The sequence below is a fragment of the Diceros bicornis genome, chromosome 29, assembly GCF_020826845.1.
Source record: "Diceros bicornis minor isolate mBicDic1 chromosome 29, mDicBic1.mat.cur, whole genome shotgun sequence".
Classification (NCBI taxonomy): domain Eukaryota; kingdom Metazoa; phylum Chordata; class Mammalia; order Perissodactyla; family Rhinocerotidae; genus Diceros; species Diceros bicornis.
Window position 1 is genome coordinate 38742406 of NC_080768.1, and position 15109 is coordinate 38757514.

Genomic DNA, 15109 nt, shown 5'->3' on the forward strand with positions numbered 1-15109 from the left:
ATATACAAAAAAAGCAAAATGTATGTTGTCCGTAAAAAAGGTATAAAAAATAGAGATATTTTTGTTTGTTTTATTAAAAAAGATAAATTTGTCCTAAAGTACTAAAAAAAAAAAAAAGACATAGGACAAATTCTAAATGTAAAAAGTAAGTGACAAAAGGTTTATGAAAGTAAAACCCTAAGGAGTTTTGTACATGATCAAGTAGGCTAAAGTAAGCTGGTGGAAAATTAGGACTTGACTTTCTCTCTTATAAAGGTAATTTTCTTAAACTTTTGGTCTGCTCTTTATATAGAGATTAAAAGGTGTTCCTTTGAGTAAGTCTATATAAAAAACAAAACATCTATGTTTTGTTAAAATAATTTCCTATGTTCACAAGGACTGAGGTCTCTCTATTAAGGTTTTTGTTTTTATTTTTTGACTGTTTTAACTCTGTTTGCCTTTGACTGTTTCTGTTGTCAACTTGATTAAATGAATAACTAGGCATTGTTTCCTACTTGACCAAGTGTTTTAAAATCTTTTGATATTTTTGATAAACTTCTGCCAAAATTAAAGTCTTTTTTAACTTAAAAGAAATTATAAAAAGACATATGATTATGATGCCAAAACACGATTGTTACTGTATTTCATGTTGATGCTCACAGTTCTTTAATTTCTACAAAACAAAAATATAACTCTCATGCTGATCAGCTGGTGCAAAATCATGCAACACACAACCCAGGCTTAGCACGATGGGTCCAGGAAAAGAGTAAACACTTGGGAGAACAAACTTCATACAGGTGGGCACAACAAAGAGGAATCCTTGTCACCCATGATGATATTGCCACTGCAGTACAACAATGTCAATTATGCCAACAGCTAAATAAACAGGGAGTTCCACACCCCCACCAAGGTCGTATTCAAAAGGGATTATTTCCCGCCCATATCTGACAAATAGATTTTATTGGACCATTGCCAAATTCTTGTGGCTATGTTTATGCCTGCACTGCTGTTGATACATATTCTGGTTATTTATTAGCTATGCCGGCTAAAGCAGCGACCCAACAGAGTGCCATAAAATTCTATGAAACAACAAGACAAATTCAGAGAGACAACAGTTCCCACTTTACAGGTAAGTTGATTCAAACTTATACAAAGAAAATCATATAGAATGGATTTATCATATACCTTATTACCCCCAAGCTGCAGGCCTCATAGAACAAATGAATGGATTGCTTAAACAACAATTGAGGAAACTCGGTCATGGCTCATTAAAGGGGTGGCACAACCATCTGAGTACTGCTCTAAATGTGTTAAATAACAGGGAACTAGGCCCTAATGAGACTCCCCTGTCAAGGTTATTACCAGCAAAGATTACAGAAGTGGCAGCCTCCACCCATGAGCTTATGACCTTAACCTATTGGCCCCTGACGCAGTCTGCTAAACCGCCTTTCCGTGCCACCGCCGAAGCGGCTGGATTGGATTTATCCACCGTTTATTCTATTCAATTGCCCCCTAAGAAGCAGTCTATAGTCCCTACTGGGATAGGGGTACGATTTCCCAAAAACACTTTTGGTTTGTTAAAAGGACGCCCTGGACTAACAACAAAAGGTATTAATGTACTAGGAGGAGTCATTGATCCAGATTACCAGGGAGAAATAAAATTTATATTATGTAATGGTGGTGACACAGTATTAACTATAGAGTCTGGGAAATGAGTGGGACAATTGTTGATACTTCCCCTCCTGACTCCAAATGTGTCACAAGGACAACCTCCAACTGAATTAACTAAAAGAGGAATGCAAGAATTTGGGCTACAGATGGATGGAAACCTGGAACAAAGATGTGGGTGACACACCCACCCACTGCGGCTCCCCGTGCTGCAGAGGTAGTGGCCCAAGGGCCCACTACAACACTCGTGGTCATGTATCCAGAAAGTAAACAATTATATCATGTTCCTAAAAATTCTATTTCTTTACATAGGTAGATATTCCTGCTGTGCTCGCTATGCTATGCTACAACTCCATGTCTGCTGCAGACCTACACCCCAACTAATGTCTCCATAGGACAACCTTTTGACCCTGCACTGTTGGACCAACTGCTCTACACCAGTGGGACCTGTAACCTGGACTATGAATGGCCGAGAAGTTTGGTCTCAGAAACATCAAGCAACTTCTCAGTATAAGACTATATCTGATCAATCACACAAAACTAGTTATAATTTCTCTACTACCCTGCCTTCTGCTACCCTCCGTGATGGGGGCTGGTCTGAACTTCTACAAGCTAATTTGTTAGGCCTAGGTGTTACTGTATCTAATGTTATCTTTGATGCTGTACATGATTTGCAAGATCAAGTTAATAACATTTCGTATCCTAGGGGATTGTTTATTGGTTACCTTGGAGTTTAGGTCCTTTATTGGGAGATAGTTTTATAATTATTGTAGTCATTGGATTTTGGATTCTTGGATGTGCCTTGTGTACTTGTGTACGAAGTTCATTGTCTGTGCATATGGTGTCTTATGGTTAATGGAGACGGCCACGGCAGAAAATGTCTTGACATGAGTACAGCCATGTTTGGCCGCTCCATTGACCTACAGCCACCAGCACACAAAGAAATATAAAGCTGCTTTCTGTGTGTGGGAACTGGCCTTTTTCCCAGGAACTGGCCTTTCTCCCACGGAGATAGTTGCAATTTGTAAGAATTTCAAGGTCCTTTGGGTGTCATGGCCTGGGGCAGACTGGCCATCTATGCTGGGCTGGGGCGATAACCAGAGAGAACAATGCACGTACACAACTGCCGGGCTGGGACAATAGCCAGGAGGCTCAGTGCACATATGCCACTGATAGCCATTTGTGCATGAAAACGCTAAATGCTTGCTCTGTAAACTCTGTAACTGCTTATATAAACTGCTGGAAACCGAGGCCTGGTGAGAGTTCCACCTGTGGAAGGGACACCTTGCCCAGGACATGTGATCCTCACCCAGCTGTATCGACTAAAAGGACTCTCCTGGCAGTGGAGCGTGAATGTTGTGAGTAATTGATTTGTTGTGAAGTAATTGATTTGTTGTGAATAATTGATCTGATGTGTTCTCTTTTTGGTCAACCTGGTGTTTCTCTTTCCTGTTGATTTGTGTCATGTCCCTTCAGTCAATGTGTATGTTTTCCCTTTCCAGTCGATCTGATGTTTTTTCCTCTCATTGTATAATCTATTCAAACCTGCTGCTATCTCAGTCGACGTGAATGTTTTCCCTTTCTAGTGGAGCTGATGTTTTTCCCTCTTAATATTTGACCTATTCGGATCTGTTTGTGGACTATCACCTTTACTCTCCTCTATACAATAAAATATACCTTCAGTCCATTTAGTTGGAGTGGAAAGTTTCTTTTATGTCTCCCATCGAATCTCCAAACCTCTCATAACAGTGGTGCAAGGAATATAGAAAAATTTTGTTAAGGGGAAGTGGAGTGAAGAAAATGATGACGTCATACATATGGAGCTTGATGTATTCATGGGACGTGAAAGTGGAAATTTCTGCAGGAGTCTGAATGTGTGGAACTCAGGAAGGAGATCTGGTCTGGAATGTAACATAGACTTCGTCGGTGCTCAGGTGAAGTTGAAGTTCTGGGAGTAGATGAGGTAACTAAGGGACAAGTGTAGAGAATCGGATGTGAAGAGAGGTTTGTAGGATCAGTGATTCCGGTTGCATACAATGAAACTCAACCTGAATTGGCTTCAGGAAAAAGGAGATTTACTGGCTCCTATAACTGAAAATAGCAGCTAGCCTCCAACAGCCAACTACGTCCACAGATTCGACCACTACTTTGAGAAGTGTGTGTGTGTGCGTGCGTGCGTGTGTGTGTGTGTCCTGCTCTCTCTCTCTCTTCTCCTGCTTCTCTATGTCCTTTGGCCTTATTTTCTCCTGCAGATGGAGTTTATCCTCGTGGCAGGACATAGAGCTGCTGGCAGCTACATGGTTACCCCGCTCCAGCTTAGCGTGGGATGATAACATCTCAGTCCCAGCTTTGTGTTTTAAAGCCCCAGTCTGGGGCATGTGCCCACCGCTTGAACCAAACACTATGACTAAGATTGGCCCAACCAAGGTAGGGGATAGAATGTGTGACCAGAATGCAAATGGAGAAAGGGCTGGGCAGATAGAGACAGGAACTGCTACAGCCCTAAGGAGTACTGCTTGCATTTTTTATAGAGTTAGATCCCGTGGGAATGGTTGTTATCATCACCTACTTCCTCCAGTGAGCCAGGATCTCAATGGGCTAGATTTCCCCCCACCCTACTACCATTTATTGGGAACTGGGGGACTAGAATTCCCAAGCAGTTCTGCCGTCACCGAACACTTCTTAAGCCTTATGGGGGATCATCTTCTCTTTGCCCACCTCCTGCACCATTTGGTCATCAATGCCGGGCCACCTCACTCTTGCTGGACTTCACTAAGTGACACCTTGATTCTTTGTGCAGCAGATAAAATTCATCATTCGTAACAACTAGCTTCATCTTTATTCATTATAAAATATTTCAAACACATAGAAAAGCACAGAAAATGTAACAGATAGCTTTTTTTTTTTTTTTTAACCTAATAGTACATCCTAGAGATCTTTCCATTTTGGTACATAGATAAGGTCCTGTATTTCTTTTTCAGCTACATAAAATCTCACTGTGGGGATATACCATAGTTTACTTAACTAGTCCCCTAGAAATCATTGCTTAGATGGTTTCCAAATTTTTGCTACTACAAACCCTGCTACATTAAATAGCCTTTTACACGTGTCATTTCATTCATGTGTGGGGATATCTGCAGGGTAAGTAGGATTGTAGCAATGTATGTAGTGCCTTATATATTGTGTGTACTAATCCTCTGTTGGTTATATACATAGCAGATATCCTCTCCTAGTCTGTGGTGTGCCTTTTGACTTTTCTTATTTTGTCTTTTATCCTGTAGAAGTAGTCAATTGAATGTAGTTGATTTTCTTTATGTTTGTGCTTCTTATGTATTACTTTAGGAGTCTTTTCTTAGCCCAAGAACGTAGATACATTTTCCAATATTTTCTTCCAAAACTCCAAAGTTTTGCTTTTCATATGTAGATATTTAGCCACCTAAAATTAATTTCAGGATATGATGTAGTGTAGGAATCGAACCATTTTTCCATATGGATAGCCAATTGTCCCAGCATCATTTATTGAATAGTTCATTTTTTCCCTCTGACTTTTAATACTGTCAAATTCCAAATGCATATGTGTGTATATGTTTCTTGGCTGTCCTTTCCCATTAGTCTATTAATTTGTTCTAGTTCTAAAACCGCACTGTTTTCATTACAATGGCTTTTAGTTTTAACTTTATTTAAACTACTAAAACATACATGTCATTGTAAATAGTTTGGAAAGAAAAGAAAAGCTGAGAGAAGAAAATAAAAATCATCTAAAACCTCACCATCCTAAAATAACCACCAATAGAGTGTTGACGTATATGCTTCCTTTTTGATGCTACAGTTAAATGATTGAGCAAAATGATAAAATGTATAGAAAATGGACCTAATGAGGAAAGGAATTCTTTAGCTTAAATAGGGGAGCAGAGAAAAAATATAAATATATCCTTAAAAATAAAGAAGGGGCCGGCCCAGTGGCATAGTGGTTAAGTTCCACGTGCTCCGCTTCAGCGGCCCGGGTTTGGTTTCCAGGTATGCACCTACACCACTCATCAGCCGCCATGCTGTGGCAGGTGACCCACATACAAAACAGAGGAAGAATGGCACAGACGTATCTCAGGATGAATCCTCCTCAGCAAAAAAAAAAAAAAAAAAAGATTATTAAAAACAATAAAAAATAAATAAGAATTTTTAGAATAATGCTAAAGAGTAGTTCATTTTTAAATAGAAATGAACAAGAATAAAATTATTTGCATCAAAAGAAATGTGCTCTGAACATTAGGCAAGCCTCTGGACTACCAAGAAGATAAAATAGTGGACTGGGCAATTGTTATGGACTGAATGGTTGTGTCTCCCCCAAATTCATATGTTGAAGCTCCAATCCCCAAAGTGATGGTATTTGGAGGTGGGGTCTTCGAGAAGTAATTAGGTTTAGATGAGGCCATGAGGGTGAGGCCTCAATAATTGAATTAGTGCCCTTATAAGAAGAGAAGGAGACCAGAGCCCTCTCTCTCTTTACCATCTGAGGAGTGAGAAGGCAGCCGTCTACAAGCTAGGAAGAGAGCTCTCACCAGAACCCATCCACGCCAACACTCTGATCTTGGACTGCTAGCCTCCAGAACTGGAAGAAATAAATGTCTTATTTAAGCCACACAGTCCCTGGTATTTTGTTATAGCCACCCACGTTGACTAAGACAGCAATCAAGAGATCCATGATTTCCATCCCTGGAAGACTCTAAGAAAGGCTCTGTCCTCTATCAGATAGGATGCTGGGCATTCCTTACTGCTTGTGATTCACAGCCAACCAAGATGCCTTAGACACCAATGACCTTTAAAATGAAACGGCTTAATTTTAGTGAATTAACCAGAAGAGCTGGGGATCTGGACATAATGATCAATGATGAGACCATCAGTTTACATGTGGTAGTTAGAAGCATAAACTAGATCTGATGACCCAATTTGATCCTGATTTTTAAGGGATAAATTAGTTTTGTGGGATAAAACATTCAGGAGGAAATGGTTAAGAAATTATTTAATTGTAAGGAAGAAGGAAGGAATTATGCAAGTTTTTTTTTTAATGAATGTTAAAAGACCAAAATTTTCTAATGTTATGAGTAGCAGAAGGAAAGCAATGGAAAAGAAACTGGGAGTCTCATAAAAACCACGCTGCTTCTCTAAAGCGTAGGTTGGCGCACGCAGGAACATATATAGAGAAAAAAAGAGTCAGAAAAGTGACAAATGACAAAGAAAGCCAAACGTAGAACTTTCTATGAAGAGGAAAGAGATCTATATAGTGTCATGAAGAAAAGGCTTTTTGTCATCCAAATAACAAAAGACTGGAATAGTCTACCAAGGAAGGTTGTAGGAGCTAGTCTAGAGCTGCGAAAAAATTAGTAGATATTTTTCTGTCCCAAAAGGTTTAAACACTTGCTTGTCTGACACGTGCAAAGGACTAGAGAAGAAAATCTCTCTAGTTTCCTTCCAGTTTTCAATCTGCCTGCCGCCCAGCGGTCTTTGCAGATTTATGCACAGTCCCACATATGCCTCTTTCAGAAAATTAATACTAATTCCTTATATTTACAAGGTGCTTTTTGTTTTTCAAAATGTTTTCACAGGGCCCGGCCCCATGGCTTAGCGGTTAAGCCTGCGCGCTCCACTGCTGGCGGCCCGGGTTCAGATCCCGGGCGTGCACCGACACACCACTTGTCCAGCCAGGCTGAGGCGGCGTCCCACATACAGCAACAAGAAGGATGTGCAACTATGACATACAACTATCTACTGGGGCTTTGGGGAGAAAAGGGGAAAAAAAGGAGGAGGATTGGCAATAGATGTTAGCTTAGGGCTGGTCTTCCTCAGCAAAAAAAGGAGGATTAGCATGGATGTTAGCTCAGGGCTGATCTTCCTTACAAAAACAAAACAAAACAAAACAAAAAAAACTAAAATGTTTTTACAAGGAGCGGGGTACAATGAAATGATCCTGGAATCTGGAGTCAAGAAAACTAGGCTAAGTCCTGAGTTGGCATTTTTATTAACTCAAGAACCTTGGAGAAATTACTTCCTTATCAGTAAATTTTTTTTTACCCCTAAAACCCTATGATAAGATAGTCCAAAATGTAATATGAGATAGTGCTGGAAGATGAGACCCCCAGGCTGGAAGGCTCTCAAACAGTGACTGGGGAAGAGCAAAGAACAGCACTGTTGCTAATGACGCAACCAGACTAAAGCCAGAAGGAGTCTAGGGAAGTGCACACGGGTGAAAGGCAAGTCCAAGGCTGTACCACATTCACAACTGGAACATAGAATGTGAGAAGCTTGAACCAACATAAACTGGAAATTGTAAAGCAAGAAATGGAACGTTTAAATATTGCAGTGTTTGGTGTTAGTGAACTAAAATGGACTGGAATGGGACACTTGCAGTTGAACAACTACAGAGTTTTCTACTCTGGAAATGACAAACTCAGAAGAAACGGAGTGGCTCTAATAAGCAGGCAAGATGTAGCACAGGCAGTTAGGGGCTACAATTATTGATATCAAATAATATCAACCAGACTTCTGGGAAAACCTATTAACCATCATCCAAGACTATGCTCCAACTACAGATGCTGAAGAAGATGAAATTGAAGGATTTTACACAAGTATCCAAGAAGAAATTGATCATATACCAAAACTAGACATGCTGATAACTACAGGTGACTGGAACGCAAAAGTAGGAAATAAAGCAGAATTGAACAACATCAGAAAATTTGGACAAAGGGTCAGATGAAACAGACCAGTTGTGGATTTCTGCGAAGCCAACAGTCTGTCCATCACAAATACGTGCTTCAAGCAACCGAACAGACGACTGTCTACATGGACATCACCAGATGGCCAATACAGAAACCAAACAGCCTATATAATTGGAAGCGAGATGAAGAGGCTGCACTCTTTCTGCCAAAACAAGATGGAGGAGCGGACTGCGGTCCTGACCACGAACCGTTCACATCAAATATCAGGGGAAGCGGAAGAAGACACTGAAAGAACCAGAGTGCCAAAACGTGACGCAAACAACATTCCCGACGAAATCCAAGTCCACACAAAAACAGATGTACACTGGTGCACTTCACTGACAAGAACCAGAAGAACTACGAAACGAAACCAGAAATATCACTAGGGAAGGAGGCAAAAAGACAATGCCTGAAGTAAAAAGAAAAGAAAAATCGAGATGGATGACAGAGGAAACACTAAAAATTGTCAAGGACAGGTGAGAAACAAAAGTAAAAGGTGACAAAAGCAGGGTTAGAATCCTGAACAGCAGTTTTCCAGTAACTGTCATATAGAGATAAAGACAACCACTCTAGCGGCCAATGCAAAGAGATAGAAGAAAACAACAAAAAAGGAAGAACAAGACGTCTCTTCCAGAAGACTCAAGAAATCAAAGGGAAATGTAGATGCTTGGCATTAGCCAATGTGAATAGAGACAAACAAATGTAGGGCAACTGGAGACCTAGCGCTTATTGAAAAAACAAAGAATCAGAAAAAGAAAAATCTGGAAAAATACAATCCAGCTACTTTCTGTTCCCCCAAAATAACTTCACACTTAAAATAATAGGAAAGTGAATAATAGAGAAATAAACACACTTAGACTGATGTTAGCAGAGCAAAATAAGGGTAGCAATAGAATTATCAACATAGACTTCAGGGCAAAAAAATTAAATGGGATAAAGAAGTTTATCATCCATTGATATAAGATAAAATCACCAAGAAGATATAATAGTACCGAGCCTTCACATACCAAACAACATAGTGTTACACTGTTATATGAAGTGTAAACTATTAGAGAAGGTACAGATTTGAGAAAAACACAATCATCATGGGAGACTTGAACACTCCTTAGAATTTGAAGATCAAGTGAGAAAATGTCATTTTAACAAATTGAGAAAACATTTCCTTTTTTTTAGAAAATTTGTTCACATACTAGTCAACAAAGAAAATCTCAATAAATTCCTCAGAATAGAAGTAATAAAGACTACATTCTCTGAATGCTAGAAATTAACCCCACGTGTTCAGCACCTTGCCAGTTTTGTTCACCTTGTACCTCAGCACCTGACACACTGTTTAGCTCATAGTAGGGATCCATAAGTATTTGTCCACAAGGAAGGAAGGAAGGATGACCCATAATACCACTCATAAGCAACATGAAAAATATATCCTCCCCCCAACATAATCCCTTAGAAATTTCAATTATAATCATAATAATAATTCTTGTGTCAAAGAGAAAACTGAAATGGGAACTAGAACCTATTTAGAAATAAATGGCGGGGCCGGCCCGGTGGCGCAAGCGGTTAAGTGCGCGCGCTCCGCCGCGGCGGCCCGGGGTTCGCTGGTTCGGATCCCGGGCGCGCACCGACGCACTGCTTGGTAAGCCATGCTGTGGCGGCGTCCCATATAAAGTGGAGGAAGATGGGCACCGATGTTAGCCCAGGGCCGTCTTCCTCAGCGAAAAAAGAGGAGGATTGGCGGGTGTTAGCTCAGGGCTGATCTCCTCACAAAAAAAAAAAAAAAAAAAAAAAAAAAAAAAAAAAAATAGAAATAAATGGCAATAAGCACTGGGTGTAAAAATGTACAGGTTTTCTTTGTGAAAAATTTACAATCATAAATGCATTTCTTGGAAAATAGAAAAGAATGAAAATAAATGAAATATGTATTCCACTGAAGAAGGTAGAAACAGAAGGTAAAAAAATAAAAGGGGAAATCGTAAAATGAAAACAAAAGATAATGAACTAGACAACGAAAAAATCAGTATATCTAACAAATTAAATAATAAAACCTCAAGTCTGACCCTGAAAAAGAATATAAAACAAAATAAAGAATATTAGGAATAATAAGAGAACTGCAGATAATATGGAGCTTTTTAAAAATTAAGAAAACACCCTGTTTAACTTCATATCATTAAATTAAAAGTTTAATTTTAATTAAAATTAAAAATTAAAATTAAAATTAAAAAGGCTAATTTTCTAAGAAACTACAAAGGATCAAAACTGACTCACGAAGAAGCAACGTCACCAGGTTGGTCAAACATGTACAAACATATTTTCCTAATCTTTTGTTTGTTGATCTTGTTTATGGTGTCTTTAGCCATACAGAATTTCTCCCACCGAGAATTATACAAATATTCTCCTATAATTCTTCCTTATAATTTACAGTTTTTTTAATTAAATTCTTCAGTTATTTTGGTGTGAGGCAGGAGTCTACCTTTATTTTCTTCCAGATAGATAGCCCACTGTGCCAATATCATTAATTAACACAAGAGCTACTACTACTTCTACTATATATTTTAAAACATACAAATGACTTTGAAAATTGGCAAAAGGTTTGAACATGCATTTCACTAAGAAGGAAATGGAAATGGCCAAGAAATGTATGAAAAAAATACTACAGACCATTTTTGCTTAAAAATATAGTCAAAACAATCATGAGATACATTTTTTACTTTTCATATTGGCAAATATTTTAAAATTTGATCATTTTTAGTGGTGGCGAAGATAGGAAAAAAGAGCAACTCAAAGCTTATTGGCAAAATTATAAATATATACAGCCTGTCTGGAGGCAACTTGGCAGTACCTATCAGAACTTTAAATGTGCATACCCTTTGAACTAACAGGCCTCGTTCTATTTTTTTTTTAATTTTATTTGTTTATTTTTTCCCCCAAAGCCCCAGTAGATAGTTGTATGTCACAGCTGCACATCCTTCCAGTTGCTGTATGTGGGACGCAGCCCCAGCATGGCCAGAGAAGCAGCGCGTTGGTAGGCGCCCGGGATCCGAACCCGGGCCGCTAGCAGCAGAGCGCGCGCACCCAACAGCCGAGCCACAGGGCCGGCCCCAGGCCTCATTCTAAATATCTGTCATGGAGAAATTCTCACACACGTACATGAACGTATGTATACAAGAGCGTTATTTGCGCTATTTTATTAGCAAAAGAATTGAGAACCACCTAAACGTCTGTAGTAGAGTATGGTGCACCCATATGATAGAACACATGCACCATGGTGAAAAATGAGCTACATCTATAATATACTAATATGAAAAGATGTCCACTGTATAGTAAGTGAAAACTGCACATTGCCTATAAATAATCCGAGGCCATTTTTGTAAAAATAAAATCTCCAAACCACTATATAATAACAATTTTACCTCCTTGCTGCTTTGGGTTTTTTTTTTAAATAAACTTTTGATTGTTTGGAGTAAAACATACAGACAGAAAAATTACACAGGGAACACACCTGCGTTACCACCACCCAGATCAAGAAATAGAAGCATTTTCTAGGAGTCTGGAGCACAAGAAAAAGGTCTAGGCTAAAGATTCAGACTTGGGAGTTAGCATAGGAAAGTAATTGAATAATTGTCAAAATTGGATAAGAGCATCCAAGGAAAAGGTATAAAGTGAAAAATGTGGAGAGCTGATTTCAGGGGTCCAGAGAGTAACCTGGGTCTGCAAAGGAGACTGAGAAGGATGCCAGAGGTAGGAACACCAGGAAAGTTGTCACCACCGGAGGCAATCTGATCATGTCCAGCTGCAGAGCCCAGGAGTGCCACCAGGTGCACCAGGTGGGATTCGTTAATGGGTGTACTTTGTATCCTGTGATCCTGTCACTCCCGCCACCACTGACTGAACCAGAGATCCCTGCCCAAGGCCCTATGGGTGCTCTCCACATTGGTCAGTGAGTGCCACACCCAAGGACCCTCCTTTCTTTGGACCACACACACACACACAGACACACACACAGGGGTACAGAGGAGTAAACCAACACAGAAACAGAGCAAAGGCAGTAAACATGTGACTGGGAAGAAACCGTGAGGTGGAGAGGAGAGGCCACAGAGTGGGCAGCATGTAAGAGCACAAGGAAGCGCAGCAAAGCACACTCCCTCACAGGAGAGGCGGGGAAGGACGTTCCGCACCCCTGGGGATGGGCTGGGAGCCTTCTCATCCCTCCACGCCTGTCTGTGTCATTGTCCTTCTCTCCTTATCATAGACACCTGCCACAGGTAACCCAGGAGTGACCCTAAGGCTGCCCCGTCATTGGTGGCCGTGCTGGCGGCCTGGGGCACAGTGCCTGAGGCACACTTCTGGTCACATCCTTTTCATTTCTCCCAGTGTTGAAGACAGGAAAGGCCTTTCTGATTGGCTGCCTCCCGGGGGCCAATGCCTCAGTACTGCTGGCCCTCTGGGGGTCAGGAGCACATCAATAGTTCCTGCCGGGGAAACTGGCCTCAGACAGCGGAGCCGACATCGCCGCCGCGCACTGCCGCCTGCAGCTGCGCGAGGTAAGCGCCCCTGTCCCCAGGAACTGACGGCTCTCACCTGGTGCCCAACCCACTACCACTTCTCGCCTGTGCTTCTTTTTATCCAGTTTCATCAGACACTTGTGGACAGGGGACCGCAGGGGAGGAGAAGGGCGGTGATGCGGCCGGCTGCAGTTGAGAATTCCTGGTCCTTCTGCCCTGTCGTCAGAACTTCCTTCCCCTTTTGTCACAGGTCCCAGTGCTGCCAGCGTGTCTTCTGTGCACCGCCCCATGCACCTCTGCCGCAGCCACAGCCCTTCCCCGCAGCAGCTCCTGCGGCCTGACGGAGCAGAGCTGCGGCCCCAGTCGTCCTTCCACTCCTGCCTGGTACGACCGCATGAACCCCAGTGCCCCAAGGGGTGTTTGCAGACACGAAGGGGCTCTCGCTGACGTCCGTGCACAGATTTGAAGATGCTGTAGGCAGAGACTCTGAAGAAGTCTCGCGTCCCATGTCCAGCTTCCCGCGCCCTGCGCCACCTGGCTCGCCAGAGCCACGACCTACGCCCTGGGCTTCCCCGCACCCGGGCAGGGCTCCGGGGGTTCGGGAGGCGCCTGCAGACGCAGAGCGTGTGCCTGGAGCAGTGCGCCGGGCAGGGGGCTTCCTGCGAGGTACCGTGCGGCGCGCAGGCTGGGTTCCAGAAGGCGGGGCAGATGCGCACCACCTCTGATGCCTGGGGCGCCTTCCAAGAGTGCTCTGTGTTCACACTCCCGGTCCTTGCGGAGGCGCGACTGACCGCTTCGCCTTCCAGACGGTTGCCGTTAGGCCCCCCGGGCCGCGGGCACCTTCCAGTTCTGCTTCTCTTGAGAGTGTGCTCAGCAGCTTTTAGGGGACAACAATCAAGGGCAAAACGGTAGTTCGGTGCCCAGTTCTCAGTCCTGCTCCTCAGAATGAAACAGAACTCGCTGAGGGCCCACAGACAGGGTGAGCCCTCCGTGGTTACTTTTTCTGCAGAGGCAAAGCTGGAATTCCTCGCCCAGGATGTGCGTATTCCTACCTCTCCTGGGGCTTTACTCAGACTCGTCTTGCTCCTGAATTCATAGTAGGGAGACAGCATGAAAGCAACTCCTAGCGCCCAGAAGGCCTTGAATGCTTCGCATTCTTCTCTCACACGGGCAAGCTCACTTCCTCACCAAAGGGATGAAGTTTCCTTTAGGAAGATGCTGGGAATAGTGCCCTTACTCTTTGCAGGGAAGCCTTTGGAATGTGGAAACAGAAGGAAGGTAAATAAAGCTTCTATATGTAATTATTTAGCAGGCCTGGCAGACAGTCTATAAGGACTGTGCGGGTGGACAGGAGAGGTGGAGGGCTCTTCACATGGAAGACAGGAGGGATGCAGCGCAGCAAGGGGTTTTCCTACTTTTCTCTCCATCTGGAAAGGGCCAGTTTTCTGATAACTTGAAATCGTCTTGCTTCTTCAACTTTTACCAAAAGAAATGTTCATTAAAGCATCTTCAACGGTTCATGTTGTAAACACTCGCCCCTTCCCCCTCTTCAGCAGATAAAAGTCTGGGAAAACTCTGTCTACCTCAAAATATTAGCTGTTTAGTACATTTTTGTGCAAGTAATTTACTGAGACCCAGAAGCCTGACCTTTGTTCCTATGCCCCTCTTCCCTGTTGTATTTATCACCCTGTATTGAAACTGCTTATTGAACTGTTTGCCTCCCCCAGGATCTGGGGAGGCTGGAGCAGGACTGCTGTCCACCCTGCTGGCCCCCAGGCTGGCAGCCCTGGAATGCTCGGTAGGTACGGGTTGGAATATACATGAGTGTTTGTGCCAAGTATGCCGCTAGCTTCAATTTGAAATGCTCTGAGATCTTCAGTCTTTGGAAGATTTTAGCCTCTTTTCAGAGATTGTTTATTCTCTCAGATTATTGTTCATGGATGACGAATTTTAAATATAAATGTTGTTCTTTTAAAAAAAAATCTTTATCTCTTCTGATCCTCGACTTCTTGGGCTACATTTGTTTGTGCCAGTGGCAGGCTATATAAATGCAGTCACTGTGGTTGAGCAAGCAGCATTCTCTTATTTTTCTCCCTAAAGGGCCTTCCCCAGCTGATTCAATCTGTAAAACAACCAGGTGGCTAACAGGGTAAAGACAGAAGCAGCCAAACACACAGGCTTCCAGGGACACTGTGAACACAGCTGCGGCTTCCT

General features: G+C 42.2%; 1 long non-coding RNA gene across 1 annotated transcript; it reads left to right on the forward strand.

Annotated features, from left to right (window-relative positions):
• The first annotated feature begins 688 nt into the window (after positions 1-688).
• On the forward strand, positions 689-3338 carry LOC131394139 (uncharacterized). Its single transcript, XR_009216075.1, has 2 exons — positions 689-1108; positions 1960-3338. It is a non-coding gene; the product is annotated as an uncharacterized LOC131394139 (long non-coding RNA).
• Positions 3339-15109: the final 11771 nt, after the last annotated feature.